This window comes from Dermochelys coriacea, chromosome 5 (assembly GCF_009764565.3).
Source record: "Dermochelys coriacea isolate rDerCor1 chromosome 5, rDerCor1.pri.v4, whole genome shotgun sequence".
Classification (NCBI taxonomy): Eukaryota; Metazoa; Chordata; order Testudines; family Dermochelyidae; genus Dermochelys; species Dermochelys coriacea.
This window is the reverse complement of record NC_050072.1, coordinates 85927094-85942860: the sequence shown is the minus strand read 5'-3', so window position 1 is coordinate 85942860 and position 15767 is coordinate 85927094. Positions and strand designations below refer to the sequence as shown.

The window sequence follows — 15767 nt, the reverse complement described above, 5'->3', positions numbered from 1 at the left end:
TTGTTACTTTGCTGGTAAATAAGCAGGGTAGAATGGAGTCAAGGGACACCCACAGCATCATTTTAAATATGTGCCTCAAAAACAGACACGTTGCTTTCTTTTCCAATGCGGTATAATCTTATGTTGCAAACCCAGAAACGTACGGTCTTCCCCTGAGAGCTGTGGTTAGCATCATGGTATAGAAAGCCCCAATCATGTAAAATGGTTATGTTCAGGTATGACAGATTGCTGGGAACCAACACCTATTGAGTTCCAGGGGTGGGTGGGTGGGCGCAAGCCTGCCACAGCTAAAGGTCCCCCAGCCTAAGGGGATGAGCTATTGAACCCGGGGCTCAAGCGATTTCAGGGGACAACTAATAAAAAACAGGGACCGGTGTGAGATCAAAGGGGGAACCAACAACAGAGACAGCACTCTGATCACTTAAACATCAATTAATTGCCCTGGGATGGATATGATTGTGCCTAATTAGCAAATTAGGCTGGGGAGAGCTAAATAGCTAATTTTCCCATTAACACAGGGCACAGAAGAAGGCATTAGAGGGAAAAGGGGTCGGGGGTGCTAGTGGAGCCAGAACCAAGAAGGATCTCTGGGTGGACAGATCTCTTCCCTCTCCTTGGCAGAGAAGAAACTGATATTGTAAATTCTGTGGTATATGGGTCAGTAAAAGTGGTGGGAAGATAATGTAAATAAACACCACCATGTAGTTTAACAACTGAAGGTTTCTGAACAGTTTTGTGTAGACAGAGCAGAAGACAGAAGCAGGACATTGCCTGTCCTAGCAGGCATAGTTATTCCTTTTTTTTGAGTCCTTTTTCTAGGTCAGGGCACAGGTTGGCCTACTTTTACAGGATAAGGAAAAACAGTTCAAATTGATATCTTGATAAATTGTCTTAAATACTTCAAAAATTGTTTTCTATAAAACGTGTCTCATAAGGAATGCATAATGATGTGGCATTGGGAAGTGTGTGTGCATGCATGCATGTATATATACAAACTCTATAGTTATAGTGGTTTTTATTTATATGTGTAAGAAAAAAAATTAGGGGTACAAAGTCAAGCACTCAAAAGTTGGGAAATGTGAGAATTTTAAGTTGCCCTTTACAACCTTTCATTTGGGCCACTTATACAGCTTCTTATCAAAACTGGTCAAACATTTTCAGTCAAAACTGATGCTAACCAAAATTGGCCTTTTTCCCCTCTAATGGACATTTTTTGGGGTCAAAATGGTCAGTTTTTTTCAATGAAAAACTGAAACCCCCAACCAAACAAGTGTTGGTTTCAGAAAATGAAAATAATTCAGTTTTTATTGAAAAAACAAAATTCCTTAAATTAGGAACACTGGGGAAGGGAAAATGTTCATTTCTTCCAAACGTTTTCACAGAAAATGTTGCCATTTTCAACCTACTTAACAAAATGGGTGCACAACATTTTTAACGTGGACAAAACTGTTTTGTTTTATTTTGTCACTTTAGAAATGGCTGAACCATTTTCATTGAAACATTCAGACTCACAAACACTGGGCATAGAAAACTTCATCGTTGACTCTTAACTTTTGGCAAAGTTATAATCAACTGAAAATTGGGTCCAATAATGGAAGGTGCTAGGCATCCTTGCTTATAGGTGCTGTTGCCATCTCCAGCTATAATTAATAGCATTTATGTATTTAAAGCAGGGCTCCCATTTGAGATTCATTGTGCTAGATGCTATCAATATACATGGAAGACAGTTTACAATCTAAATAGACGAGACAAACAAAAGAACTGGTGTTATCCCTATTTTACAGGTGGGGAATGTAGGCACAGAGTGACTAAGTAACTTGCCAAAGATGACCTGGAAAGACTGTGGCAGAGTAAGGAAATAAACCCAGTGCTCCCAAGTCCTAATCAAATGCCTTTACTGCAAGATGTCCTTGTCTCAAATCCTGATTATTCAAACAAATGCTCTACAAACTTTATTTTCTAATGAATGTTTATTATAATTCCCTTTCTGACTCTGGGTTCAACATTTATTTGGTGAACCCCCCCCCCCCCCCGGCCATTTATTTGGTTAACCAGCATTTCACTGTGTTGTCAGAGGACAACTTCCATGGATGGTTAGGCTGCTTTAGGGGAGCTTTGTGCCTGAAGAGCGGTATAAAACAGCATTAATATGGGGAGAATATTGAGCCCTGTAGGTCTCCATAAATTTTATATAGAAAGATAAGATTTTCCATGTTGGAAGAGATAATTAGTCCACCATATCTGTTTTTGTGCCTCTCCTGGTGGCCACCATTGGCTATTTCAGAGGAAAACAGCTTCCTCACCTGCCCCCAATAAAATCCCCAGGCAAATGTGCATGCTAAATATGGGCAAAAACATTCCGTCCTGAATACTTTTTGCCACTGAATGGCTTCTATTAACTGAATTCAGTAAGAACTGCAGGCACTCAGCATCAATCAAAATGAGAGCACTTTTTTCTTTTCTTTTCTTTTCTTTTCTTTTCTTTTCTTTTCAAGTTTCAGCCATTCTTTGAAAACCTTGGTGGGTCTTGATAATACTGGCATTTAAATATATGTATAGGACTCTGAATGGATTTATTAAAATGAAATACATGTGTAGAACAAAAAGATTTAGGTTTCATTTAAAAAAGAAAAATTCAAAGGTTTAAAGTTAAGCACATGCTTAATTATTTTGCTGGACTGGGGCCTGATTGAATAGTATCTTACTGTTTTTTGTAATGGTGGCTTTCCCTCTTTGCCATGGGGCAGTTGATGTGCAAACACCTTTTAGCAACATCTAGAGACTTTGATATACCTGTCTTCCTTTAATCTTATGCATCAAACATAATGTCAGGCAAGCATATAACTGAAGCACAGAAAAAAACAAGTATAGTGTCTGCATGGATCGAAAAGCTGGATCATAAGACATCAGCCAGATATTTATTAAGATAGGCTACTGAGCAAATTTCATATTTACTACTTTTTTGATCAGGAGGCTCTGCGTCTGATAAACAGATGTAGCTGCAGCCAAATATCTGTTTTATTTGAATGTTTAGTTTAGTACCAAAACTCCTAAACTTTTTTTAGTATTTAATTGACATTTGTCCCTGGTACATATTTTTGCACATGCTGTCTTGATGGGCAATCTCTGTATAGGAGAAGCCCAAGAATGGGATAACTGTAGAATGTTGAAAGTCAGGATTGAGGCATGTGCACTGGCAGATCTTGCAGGCTAGCTCATACAGCACCTTCTGTACCTGGTTTGGTGCTGGCTTTCATGAGCATCCAATTCACACGCACAAATTTTAAAAAAGTAAAAACAAACTCAGATTAAATTCTGATTTGAACATCTATGAAACTGCAGTGACACGCTCATAACCACGGTAATTTTTCTGCTTAAATGGCCAAATATTCGTAAAGGCAGCCTCTTATTTTGGGTACAGTTTACACCTGTAAACTTGTACACACATTTTATGTCCATGCAATAGAGTTGCGGGAGAAAATCTGGGTGCTAGTCCCATTGACTTCAGCATAAAGTTCAGACTCATTACATAGGGATCAATTGACCTAACAATTAAATGTAACCACTTCTGAAGCTAGAAGATGGCAGTTATTAAATTAAGTAGTGCACAACTATATTACACAACAATCGAACACTCCAGTCCTGCAAAAAGATCTGCCCTTATACATCCTTGCATCTGTGTGAAGTCCCATTGACCTCATAAGGACTTCATGAAAATCTAGGCATCTCCATGAGCAGATCTTTTTGCGGGATCTAGGCCTTGAGCCAGAAGTGAAGATATTGACTGCATCCAGTTGAATCTGAAGGAAGAATACCAGGTAGGCATCTTTTGTTGTTCAAACTGGAATTTGGCAGGGCACTGGAGTTAGCAATCTTATGATAGTAAAAGAGGTAAAACAAACACAGCTCTGGAATCTTTTTATAAAGTTTTTAGTCATTAATTGTTTTTAATGTCTCATGCTCCTGAAGGACACCAGATAGTAGCACTGAAGAAAGACACTTTCTGATTTACCTGCAGAACAGGTCCTGCATGGGCAGTGTGACCTCAGACAGAGCATGTCTATACAGCAAAAGCTGTGTGTGATGCTGGTAATCAAGTGCCAGCTCTTGTCAAGGCTGTAGGGGTAACTAAGAACTGACAGACTTCTAGCTGGAAACCAAACCAGCTCGCCTATATGCTAGTTTTGTTCAAAATAGGTGGTAGTCTTACAAGAATGTATTTGGTATTTAGACTCTATGAAATGCTTGTAAGTTGCTGCATGCATTACTCACTTGTAATGTCTGTATTCCATCCTATAAGGTAAAATGTTTGTTTTATAACTGTAAAAATGCTTGCTCTGAACTTGTGAACTCAGACAGGAAGAGTGGCTTCCCTCCCCCCCTCCACTGCCCATCCAGGAGGACTATCAAAAATTAAGTGGGCCATCCTAGGACAAAAGCTTTCATTGCCCCATCCCCTATGGAGAATTACATTCAGAAGGCCTTGTCCCATCAGTTTGGATGTTAGAAGAGGGAAATAAAAATAGCTGACATGAAGATTTTTCATCTCTTTGCTGTTTAGACTCTCTCAAAAGGCTGGAGCTAAGAAACATAAAAAAGCAAAGATTCCTGAAGGTCAACCTGGGATTAGCTCTAAAAAGCCATTCAGTGTTGACAGATTACATCTCACTTTTTAAATCACAGATTGAAATTCATCATAGATACATGCTTGTTTTAACCTGTAAATAACTTAGATCTTTTTCCTAGTTAATAAGCCTTCAGTTTAGTTAGTTTTATTACAGGATTGTCTTCAGGTGTTGTCTGTGGTGTGAGATCTAAGGTACAAATTGATCTGGGGTAAGTGACTGGTCTCTGGGATTGGAATCAACCTGAATATTTTGTGATTTTGTGTGTGTGTGTGTAAGTGACCACTTATCACTAAGTCCAGCTTGCGGCACGTGGCAAGATAGACAGTCCCCTTGGGCACTCCAGTCTGTGAGTCCATGGTAACACTGTTACAGTGATCTAGGAGTTCACATTTGATGCTGGGTTGGTGAAATCTAATTATAGAACATGCCACCAGTTTGGGGTGTCTGCCCTGCTTTTGACAGTCTGCCCTGAAGTTGGCACGCTTGGAGGTGAGCCACTCCAGACAGTGTGACACTGTGCATGAGCTAGCCTATCCAGTTGAAATGGGTAATAGTAATAGTAGTAGTAAAGAAGTGTAGCACAGTCTTCAGTACAGATAGTACAGCCCAACACAGACCCTGGGTATGGGCTTGGCTCACTAGCCTGTGCTGAAGCCCATGTGGCATTGTCTTAACTATGATTGTTACGCACACTAGCTGGATTGAAGCTAGCTCATGTAGGCTAGCCCATACCCAGCTTTTGGTGTGTAGACAAACCCACAGAATGCCCCAGGTACAGTATGGGCAATGTATCCCAGGTACACAGTGCATCCCAGATCTGAATTACAAGAAGATGTGCCCATCTAACCCTTCTCTCTGGTGATGGAGCTACAAAGGGTGCTAAATGATGCCATGTGCGGTGGAAGTTTCTGCAACCTGGGCACCTAACTGGAGTAAGACTGTTAGACTCATTTTAGAGGGACAACAGCTAATATGGGACCTTTAATGACCATGCATCTCATCTCAAAGGTAGTGCTCCCTAAAGACTCTGCTGAGCCATTAGTTCAGTACCAATGTAGAAAAGTGTCCCTTACTGAATCAACCTCACATTTTGCAGAACTTGAATCTCTCTCACCTGAATAATCGATCTCTACTCTGCTTAACTTGTAAAATAATAGTTCCAGGTGGAATTGCTGCAAGCCAAAGTGCCCTTATTTATTTAAGTATTTGGAATTTAGTAACTGTTCTGTTTACAATTAATCTGAAACAGAATGAAAATATTAATGCATCAGAATGACTATTAAGGCTAAAATATGATTTCATAAAAGTAGTATCCTCAGTCTCACAAAATTCAATTAGAAGTGCAAGAGTCACTCATTACATAAACAAATGTCCATATATATTTGAAGTAAGGTGGCTAAATAAATAAATTCACTTTAGTTGGAATCTGAACTAAATATGACAAGTTTCACCTGTTGTTGGAAATTGATTTTCTCTGGGAGATCCACATTAACATTTTTATTATAACTGGCCTGCACATGTCCTAAAATTTATCATCTAGATCAATTATCAATCAGGTTTTTTTTTAACATGACTTCTCCTTCTTTCCCCATTTCCACCCTCCCTCCAAAAAACTGGAGTAATTCAATGTTTTCTCATCATTGGCCAAAAAATGACCACCTTTTAAACCTAAGAAAAATGCCTAATCGTGAATAGTTTCCCTTGAAGTCTTACCACAGCATTTGTAATTTGCAATTTCTGTTGCCACAGCTTTTATTTTACGGTTTGCTGGGAGGTAAGAGCTCTCAATTTGCTTTTTTTCAGAAGGGCACTAAGGCTGTTCCTAAACTCTGTTTGATGTCTGTTTATCCCAAGAAAGCATAATCCTCTTCAATTGGACTGAGATTTGCAAATGAAAACTCACTTTGCAATGCCAGGCCTGTTTCCAATTGAGTAATGCTTTAAAGATCTAGTTAGTCACAAGGCACAACTTTAAAGCTCTTAACCACATCAGAAGAAAAGGAAAGACAAGTACACAGGCTCACAGTTACAGCAGATACATAGGTTTTAATACTGCTGATTACCTTGAATTTTACACTTCAGTGTACCAGCCTGTCCCACAGTTATGTAGAAAAATGACCTTTAAGTACTGCAAGTTCATATATCTGAAGCTTCTAATCATATATGATGTGCCAAATTCTGCTTTCCTTATGACCGTTCCACCCATACTGGTCCATTGTTGCTGGCATTATTCCCATTTTGATTTGATTTACACCAGTGTAAAGACATTAACCCCAATATTGGTGTAAAACAGTAAACTTTGGTCACTGGAATTGACAGATGATAATGGCTGGAAAAAAAGATTGTGGGCCAAATTTGGCCCACATTCATTGTGCTTTTTCTAGGGTGACCATATGTCCTGTTTTGGCTGGGACAGTCTCTTCTTTAAGCCCTGTCCCAGTTGTTCCGACTTTTGTGGCAAAATTGGGCATTTATCCGGTTTGCTCTTGCCAGTTGCAAATGCCCACTTTTGCCAAAAAAAAGTGGGGTGTGGAGGAATGTGCGGGTGGGGGGGGGGAGAATGGAGGAGCAGTAATGCCAGCCCTGTGCGGGGGGGATGCAGGGCTCATGTGGGGGCAGGCAGGGCTCGGGAAAGCAGCGACTCCAGCCCCAGCCTTGTGCGGGGTGGCAGGGGCTCGAGAAATCTCTCTCTCTCTCTTTTTCTTTTTTTTTAAAACAAATCACTTGGTATGAACTAAAACAGCATAAAAACTGACAGTTTAAAACAAAGTACAATCTAAAGCCATTTGCAGCATGCCATGAACTGCTATTTTGTATTTGTTCACTGCTTAGGTTCTGATCCTGCATGTTACATAATTAAAATAAAAAGGAATACGGTGAAGGATGAGCGGTGCTTTTAGGTGCTAGTTTGTCCCACTCCTCAGGACAGATTCTGTCCTAAACCTCACAGGAAATTCAGCATGGAAGATGCCATCTTGGGGACTGAAGAAGAAAGGTTGTTTAAAACCTTTCCACGGCCTGGATTCTGGGGTAGCTAGCCTGGGGGCTGATGTGGCCACAAGAATAAATTAGAGTAGCTGGGTTGTTGCTGTAATTCGCAGCTTCCTTACCTCGGCTGCTTGTGAGCTAATCCACAGCCCAAAGCCTGTCAGAATCCCTACTCATTGTAAACTGAGCCTTCACTCAGTTTGTCCCCTACCCTGGGATCTGCAAAGTGGGCGATGTAGGCCCACATACAAAGTTCCTTTCCTGTTCCTACATTGGGGGAATTCTCCCTCAACTTATTGCAGATCTTTCATAGTCCCTATTCACTGCTTGAGTAATGTTGGGGGCCAGGCAGGGGCAAGAATTGGTGCCCGTCAATCTTGTCATCCCTTTGCTTGAGAACCCACAGGTAGATTTAGAGTATCCTCCCCTGGAACTCATGATAGCAATAATGGAGATGAGCAGAAAGGGATTAGATACTACAATGTCTGGTGCTTCCTAGGTAAGTAGGTAATTGGTTTTGAGTGTATTGTTTGGTATTGCCATTGTGTGAGCTGTAAACTGTCTCATACAATTTGTAATCTGATGTATAAAAAGAACCTAGAGATTTCACAACACTTTGTTTTATAAGCTTTATGAAAATAAGAAGTTAAATAGAAACAGGTTGAAGTCTGAGCAAAAGTCATAAGTGACAGTGAGTCGTGCAGGTATAAAAGATAGCAGAAGTTGGCCCATTGACTTTCTAAAATTTATTTTTTAAAACAATTAAAAAAACATGATTCTCATGTCTTCAGCCATCAGTGCCACCAAATTCAGCATCTGAAAAATGCATGGTTGAAACCATGATGGTTGGAAATCCTAGGATGAAATGACCATTTCTCTTTCACAGGTTGGAGAACACTGCTTCTGGAACTAGTCAGGTTGCTTAACTTATTTAATTTGTATAGCTTTTGGCTGCAATACTGTTGAAGACTTGCTATAGAGGAGGCAGCTGGTTAAATTTATTTTGATTTGTAACAGGACAAAATGCTGAGACTGAATTCAGTCACTGTGCCAAGAGATACTGCACCTCCAATGCCTTCTTTTTTTCTCTTTGGCTCTTGTATTCTCAGATGTATCTACTGGACCTGGGACAGCTATTTATATTGGCTTTAAACACTCACTTGCTTCCACATGCAAAGACCTACTAACAAGTTCCTGCCTGTCCTATGATGGCTGTATTTGCTGCTTTTCTCTTTCTTCTTAAGAGGTAGCCAGGGCTTTATTGTCAAGTAACTGCATGAAGATGCATTCCTCCTGACTTTTACCCTAGGCAAGTAAGTCTCCATAAGCAACAACGAATGTGATTTCTCCTGAGTTGCATCATATGCATCCTGAGTTCAACTGACAACTTGGCTAAGGTCACTGCCAAAGTCCCAGTGGGGTTGCTTAGAGGAAATCTCTGCTGTGATAATACTGTTATGAGCAGCTACAGATTTAATTAGACAGTGTGGAAGAGAATTAGTACTTCCAGACCAAAGTGCAGCTAATTAGCCCTAGACAGACTATTGTCAAGGAAAATCTTGCTGAGGGTAGATTACCTGTCAGCCAGTCACAAGAAAGGATGACTCAGAAACATTTAATCTTCTTGAACTGACTATAGGTTCATTGACAAACTGTCACATGCCATAAAATATAGATACAGAGTTTGGAATATTGCCATTACTATGATTCCATTTAAACAACAGTTGAACTGAGTTACAATTCCAAAATAAGGATATTATATAAGTGAGGTAATATTTAGTTAGAGCCAACTTTTACCCTGAGGCACAAATATAATTTAGGGTAGAATTTAATCCTAATTCAAGTGTTACTTACTGGATTGCCCCATTGGACAAACCCTCCTTATTTTGTTCCTGGGTAATCCCATTGATTTCAATGGACCTAATCACATGTCTAGATTATAAAGCTGTAAGGGGACACACTGTGATCATCAGTTCTTACCCTCTGCATAACACAGGCCATAGGATTTCCCCAAATTAATTTCTGCTTGAACCACAGCATATATTTTAGAAAAAAAATGTCCAATCTTGATCTTAAAAATTGCCAATGATGGATAATCCAACACAATCCTTTGTAAATTTGTTCCAACAGTTAATTACCCTCACTGTTAAAACATTATGCCTTATTTCCAGTATAAATTTGTCTAGTTTCAGCTTTCTGTCTGCTAAATTGAAGAGCTCATTTCAAATGTTTGTTCCCCATGTATATACTTGGACTCCTATTTATGTCAGTGGGCTTTGGATCAGATCCATAGAAAGCAAGGACAAGGGGTTTGATCACTAGTGAAGGGAATGCATTTTTAACTGGAGCAAATATGAGTAGAAATTCTTTTGCAGTGTTTGCTCTGTTCTATTGATTTTTGGGAAGATCCTAAAGGGATAGTCACTATCCATTCCACTACAATTCATTATTGTGCAAACAACTAGTACAGAATGTGCTATGTAAAAAATAGCACACAGTAACATTAAACAATTACATAGCAGCCCATTTTACATCAACAAGTTAAAAAAATTAACATTTAACTTCTTCTTAAAACCAAACCTTAGTATCTATGAAATCATATAGCCTACCATGCACAATATTACTGTCTAGTTAAAATTATAGTTGCCCCCAGAAATGCATAGATGGTGAGCTGAAAAACTGCTGCTCTGCCTTGGATCTGTGTGTTGTTTTTCTCTGTTACTTCACCTGGGTGTCAGATGTTGCAAGATATCACCGTGATATAATATATGATGTAAGGCTGATTGCATCAGAATCATCTGGTTCAGCATCTGACTCTTAACAAATGTTTGCCGTTGTAACCATACCAGCTTAAAAGTCATAGAATTTCTGCTCAGTCATTCTATTCAATATTTGGGGCATCCATATGAGAGTGGGGAGGAATCACCACTTCAGAGTCCACATATAAAAGTTAATCTCCAATTTAGTCGCCCCAAACTTGTGCAGTTAGGATGCTAGTCACCTCTACAGCTTCCGTCTCACTGCCTGCACCCAACTCTTCCCAGAATCCAGTGGGTCTGGGCTAGAAATGTGTGTGGGTGTGTGTACACACTTCATTTCACTCCACCACCAGAGATAAATCTACACCAAAGTTCATGCAGACTAACTGAGGACTGCGGGCTTGTTAAAAGGGATGGATGTGATGGAAACAAACTTGAGACTCCCTGAGACATTTTGTTCTTTTTCATTCTTAGGTTGTCTTCCATATTCTCGGCAAGATTTAAGATGTAGTCATCAGAAAGAAATGTGAATTAGAATGAAACTGCAGAAGGAATAGACTGACTGCAAACCGAAGGGAGCAATAGTGAACCTGTGCCTGAGAGAGAGTTTAAAAAGGGAAATAAGTTGAAATGGAAATCATAATTCTATAATAACTTAGGGAAACATCCAGTTTAAAAGAATAATCGAGAAATCTATTTCTAATTTGTTATTAATTCATTATTAAATGTACTACTTTGTAGTGCTCAGCACTGTACAGATGACACAGACATGAACTTCACCCCAAAGAGCTTAAAATCTGAAGTTTTTAGCTGCAGTTTACCAAGTGGAGGTGGCAAATAATTGAGAAGGGAGGAAAGCTGATAGTTATAGCAAAATGCTCAGACAGTTACTTAGTTTAGGCATGTATACGTACTGGCGGCTCATTCTTCTTCTGGATTTCAAAGATGTAGCCGTAATTTTTCAAGAGGGATTTAAACGAGGAGAGGGTCATAGCTTGCCAGACCAGAATAGGGTGTCCTGAAAAATGGGCATGGTGATGTTTATGAAAGAAATAGATAAAGGGGACTTCAAGATTGGTGTCACTGATGGATAAGAGACAAGGTTTGATAAGGCTGATGTTATGCAGAGCCTTAAAAGTAAGTGCTAGAATTTAAATTTAATGCAATGAATGAGGGAGCCAGTGGAGAGGTTCAAAGTGGAGAGTCACACATTTAATTTAACAAGAAGAAAGCGTAATTCAGCAGATGCATTTTGGGAGACAAATTAGGTGGCAGGAGGCCAAAGCTAGGGGATTTGCAGTAATCAAGCTGGGCCATAACCAGGGCATTCAGGGATGAGGTTTTTGGAAAGATAAAGACTCAAATTGTCAAAATGTCATAGAGCAGGAAGCAGCAAGATTTGTGTATAGTTTGGGTATCTGAGGAAAATGATGTGCATCAAAAATGACTCCTGTAGTATGAGCCTGAAAGCCAGGGAAGTTGGTGACTTTACCTATGTGACTAGAGAAAGGAAGAGGAGAGGCCACAAATGGAAAAATAAGGAGCTAACTTTTAGCTATGGTAAACTATGCACAAAATCTATGAGAAATGTAGGCAAAAAGTCTGGTAACAATCCTAATACTTCAGGGAATAAACCAATCGATAGTTGACTGGGGAAAAGTATCCCTAAGGGTAGCGTGTTCCAGATGTGTCAGTTATGGGAATTCTTGCACCTTCTTCTGAAGCAACTGTATAGGGCCACCAACAGACACAGGACACTGGAGCAGATTGACAGCTGCTATGGTCTGGGGTAGGGCAATTTTTATGTTCCCAGTGCTCAGTGAAAAGCCACATATGAGATCAAGAGAGGAGATGTATAGAGCAAAATCCACCCTCTACACACACCTCAAATGTAATAATTACAAGAAGCACGGAATCAAGTGGAGTATTGGGATAACTTAACCATTCAGCCTTGGCCTCCCACATGAACGTTGACTCTCTTGAGTCCTTGTGTGGTCTTTGGTGGTTTGCTGCCTGACTATGTACATTTTTCATGATTAACTTGGAAATCATCACATATAATACAGTACATTAACATCAATCCGAGGAGAAGTACTATTTCAAGGAGAAACCTTGGAAATGGTTCATATTTCACATACAGTACACTGGTGCCAATATGCTCTGTGCATGGAATGACATCAAACAAACAAGGGATTTCCTTGGAGTGTGTCCTGGAAACTTGAGGAGTCCTTGGTGGCATCTGACATCCCATTTGCCTTGAAGTTAACGTTTTCATGACATCTTGCCTGTCTGTACCTTTATATAGTTATAAGCCATGGATTTTAAGCTGCCTGAAAGAGATTAAACTGTTCTTCAACCAGCTGCTGCAGACTGGTGCTTGGCATATGGATATTGGATAGAGTTACCAACTTGGAAATGTGCTGGAAAATTAGCAAATATCTTTTGAGAATATGAGTACAGAGCAAGTGACTCAATGACTAGGTCATGCATTAAGAAGGGATATGAGGAAGACTATAAGCAAAAATTCCCTGTGTTCTGGCATCCATGGAAAATTCACAAGAGGAAGATCTGCCTGTATTTTGTTTTCAGTTTCATCCATATGCACATATCATCTGGCATACTCACCATTTGTAATGCAAATGAGAAACTACTTCTCCTCAGCTGGTATAAACTGACTTTCTCGGAACAGGTTCATAGTTGAAGAATGTGTGTGTTAAAGATATTTTAAATACTATTGTGTATCTGTTTGTAGATAAAAACACTAGACAGATAATAAAAGTATTCTAATGGATGTCAGACCTTATTATCTACTGTTTTGTATCTTCTGTACCTATTTACATGTGTGCAAAATGTATGCAATGTAGATGTAAAGTGCTAACCCATCTTACACTCAAGTTGTACTAATTTTGCACAGGTAAATGACAGCACAAGGTGCAAATCAGTGGAAGATCAGGTCTAGTAGCTATTAATGGAGAGTAAAAACTATAACCCATGACCAGCAAAGTTATACATGGGAATTGGTATATAGTAGCAGCTAATACTCCAGCCTAAACCTAAATGGTAAAAACCAGGAATTAGCTTGGTCTACTGCACTTAATACAACAAATTAGTCTGGAAGCTTATTCCAAATCCTGCCAAATGAGAGCCATGAAAGTGGTGCTGTGTATGAGTCAGAGCCAAATTAATCCTTGGTGTAACAACAATTACTTTACTTTTTACTAGTGTAAATTTCAGTAGACTTCTTTAGTCTCCACAAGTTTCTACTGGAGGAATAGTGCCCATAGAAACCAGTAGCCAATGGATCATTGCTCTGTTTCAAAATCCAGCAACGAACCAGAAGTATCATTTGAAAATGTTCGCAAAAAGAAAAGGAGTACTTATGGCACCTTAGAGACTAACAAATTTATTTGAGCATAAGCTTTCGTGAGCTACAGCTCACTTCATTGGATGCATTCAATAGAAAATACAGTGAGGAGATTTATATACACACACAGAGAACATGAAACAATGGGTTTTATCATACACACTGTAAGGAGAGTGAAAAGAAAAGGAGGACTTGTGGCACCTTAGAGACTAACAAATTTATTAGAGCATAAGCTTTCGTGAGCTACAGCTCACTTCATCGGATGCATTTGGTGGAAAAAACAGAGGGGAGATTTATATATACACACACAGAGAACATGAAACAATGGGTTTATCATACACACTGTAAGGAGAGTGATCACTTAAGATAAGCCATCACCAGCAGCAGGGGGGGAAAGGAGGAAAACCTTTTGTGGTGATAATCAAGGTGAGCTATTTCCAGCAGTTAACAAGAACATCTGAGGAACAGTGGAGGGTGGGGTGGGGAGGAGAAATAACATGGGGAAATAGTTTTACTTGTGTAATGACCCATCTATTCCCAGTCTCTATTCAAGCCTAAATTAATTGTATCCAGTTTGCAAATTAATTCCAATTAAGCAGTCTCTCACTGGAGTCTGTTGGAGACTAAAAAATCTGAGAGTTTGGTGTTATTTTAAGCTTTGAAAATGTTTAGAAAATCCTAAAATGAAATATTTAAGTGACCTGCTATGTCAAAAAGTCTCAAGATTATGATCTAAATTATGCATAAGAAAGATACACTTGAGTCTTTGTGTGTGTTTGTTTTTTATTTTTATCTGGCAGCAGGTGATTCTGAAACAGTGTCATGCTGATGGAATATGTTGACTGGATGGACAGAGGGGATTACAAACACACACATCTGTTTTAATAAATTAAATTATTGTGGGTCACAAAACAGATATATATGGCTGAAAAACGAACATGCAAGGATTTGAGTAGCTGTTAGTTTGTTGTCTGACTGTTCCAAGATAATCTAATTAACACAGTTGATTTCATATTTTGGTGTTTGCCTTCTTAAGCATGGTGATGGAAAGAGTCTGGGGTCCTTGCTCTGGGAGGTCATTCTGATACATTATTTCAGTATTGATTTTTTTCTGACCCCAGGTGATTATGTAACATTTTCAAAACTTGCCTGATTTTAACAATGTTTTTGTTAGTTAATATTTTGGAATTAAAAAAAAGTTGGAAAATGGTTATTTTAGGCCAAAATTCTGCAGTCAGTTCCATTAATATAGATCTGGAATGACCCTAGTTAAGTCAATTAAGTTATATTAGAGTAAAACCACTGCAAGTGAGAGGAGAATCAAGACCAACGAATGAAATCAAAGAACCGAATTGCCCATAATGATTTTTAGTTTCCCTGATCAGAATTCTGTTCTTTGAGTTCCATTTTATTCTCTCTGAGGCCTACAAAAAGCCAAAATGTGGTCTCTTTGCAGTATTGCCAATGGCACACATTCAAAAATGATGAGTCAGAGTCTCAAATATCATAAGATTGGCTTAAAAATCATGAGATTTTCTAAAATATGTGTGTTTTCTATTTGTCTTCTGATTTTTGAAGCTTTAGGAGGAAGCCACTTGCCCCCAATGTGTATATGAGCTTCTTAGGGTCAAACTCCAGCCTTTAATACACATGCAAATATATGTCCTCCTCTCTGGTAGCTTGGAGGGGGCGTCCCCTTACTCTCTCTTAACCCCAGTGTGGGAGAGCCACCATTCTATCCTTTCCATCTCCCACCCCCATCACTATCCTCTTTTACAGTATCTACACTCCTTCTCACAGTCCTTGTGTCTTAATAGTATCCTGTCTGCCCCCCAAGCCATAGTGGTAGCCATTTTGCCCATTGAGTCTGGCTTCAGTCTAACTGAAAACAGTGGGAGGTGGCAAACATCTTCATTAAGAATAGCTGCACTTCCATATGCAGCTAGACTGTGGGCAAATGGTGGCCATCTTGCTGTCTTCAGCTCCATTGACAGTAATGGAACATTGTGACCATTTTTAATATGAGAA

At 39.3% G+C, this 15767-nt stretch overlaps 1 long non-coding RNA gene across 2 annotated transcripts in view; it reads left to right on the top strand.

The window, feature by feature from the left end:
- The window catches only part of LOC122460256, a 48864-nt gene extending 35814 nt beyond the window's left edge, over window positions 1-13050 (top strand). Inside the window, exons 1-4 of one of the 2 annotated variants that reach the window (XR_006281454.1) lie at window positions 133-637; window positions 1785-1850; window positions 8726-8929; window positions 10850-13050. This is a non-coding gene — a long non-coding RNA (uncharacterized LOC122460256). Of the gene's footprint in view, window positions 1-132; window positions 638-1784; window positions 1851-8725; window positions 8930-10849 lie in introns of those variants that run through there. The other variant, XR_006281455.1, reaches the window with a different exon arrangement.
- The last annotated feature ends 2717 nt before the right edge of the window (window positions 13051-15767 follow it).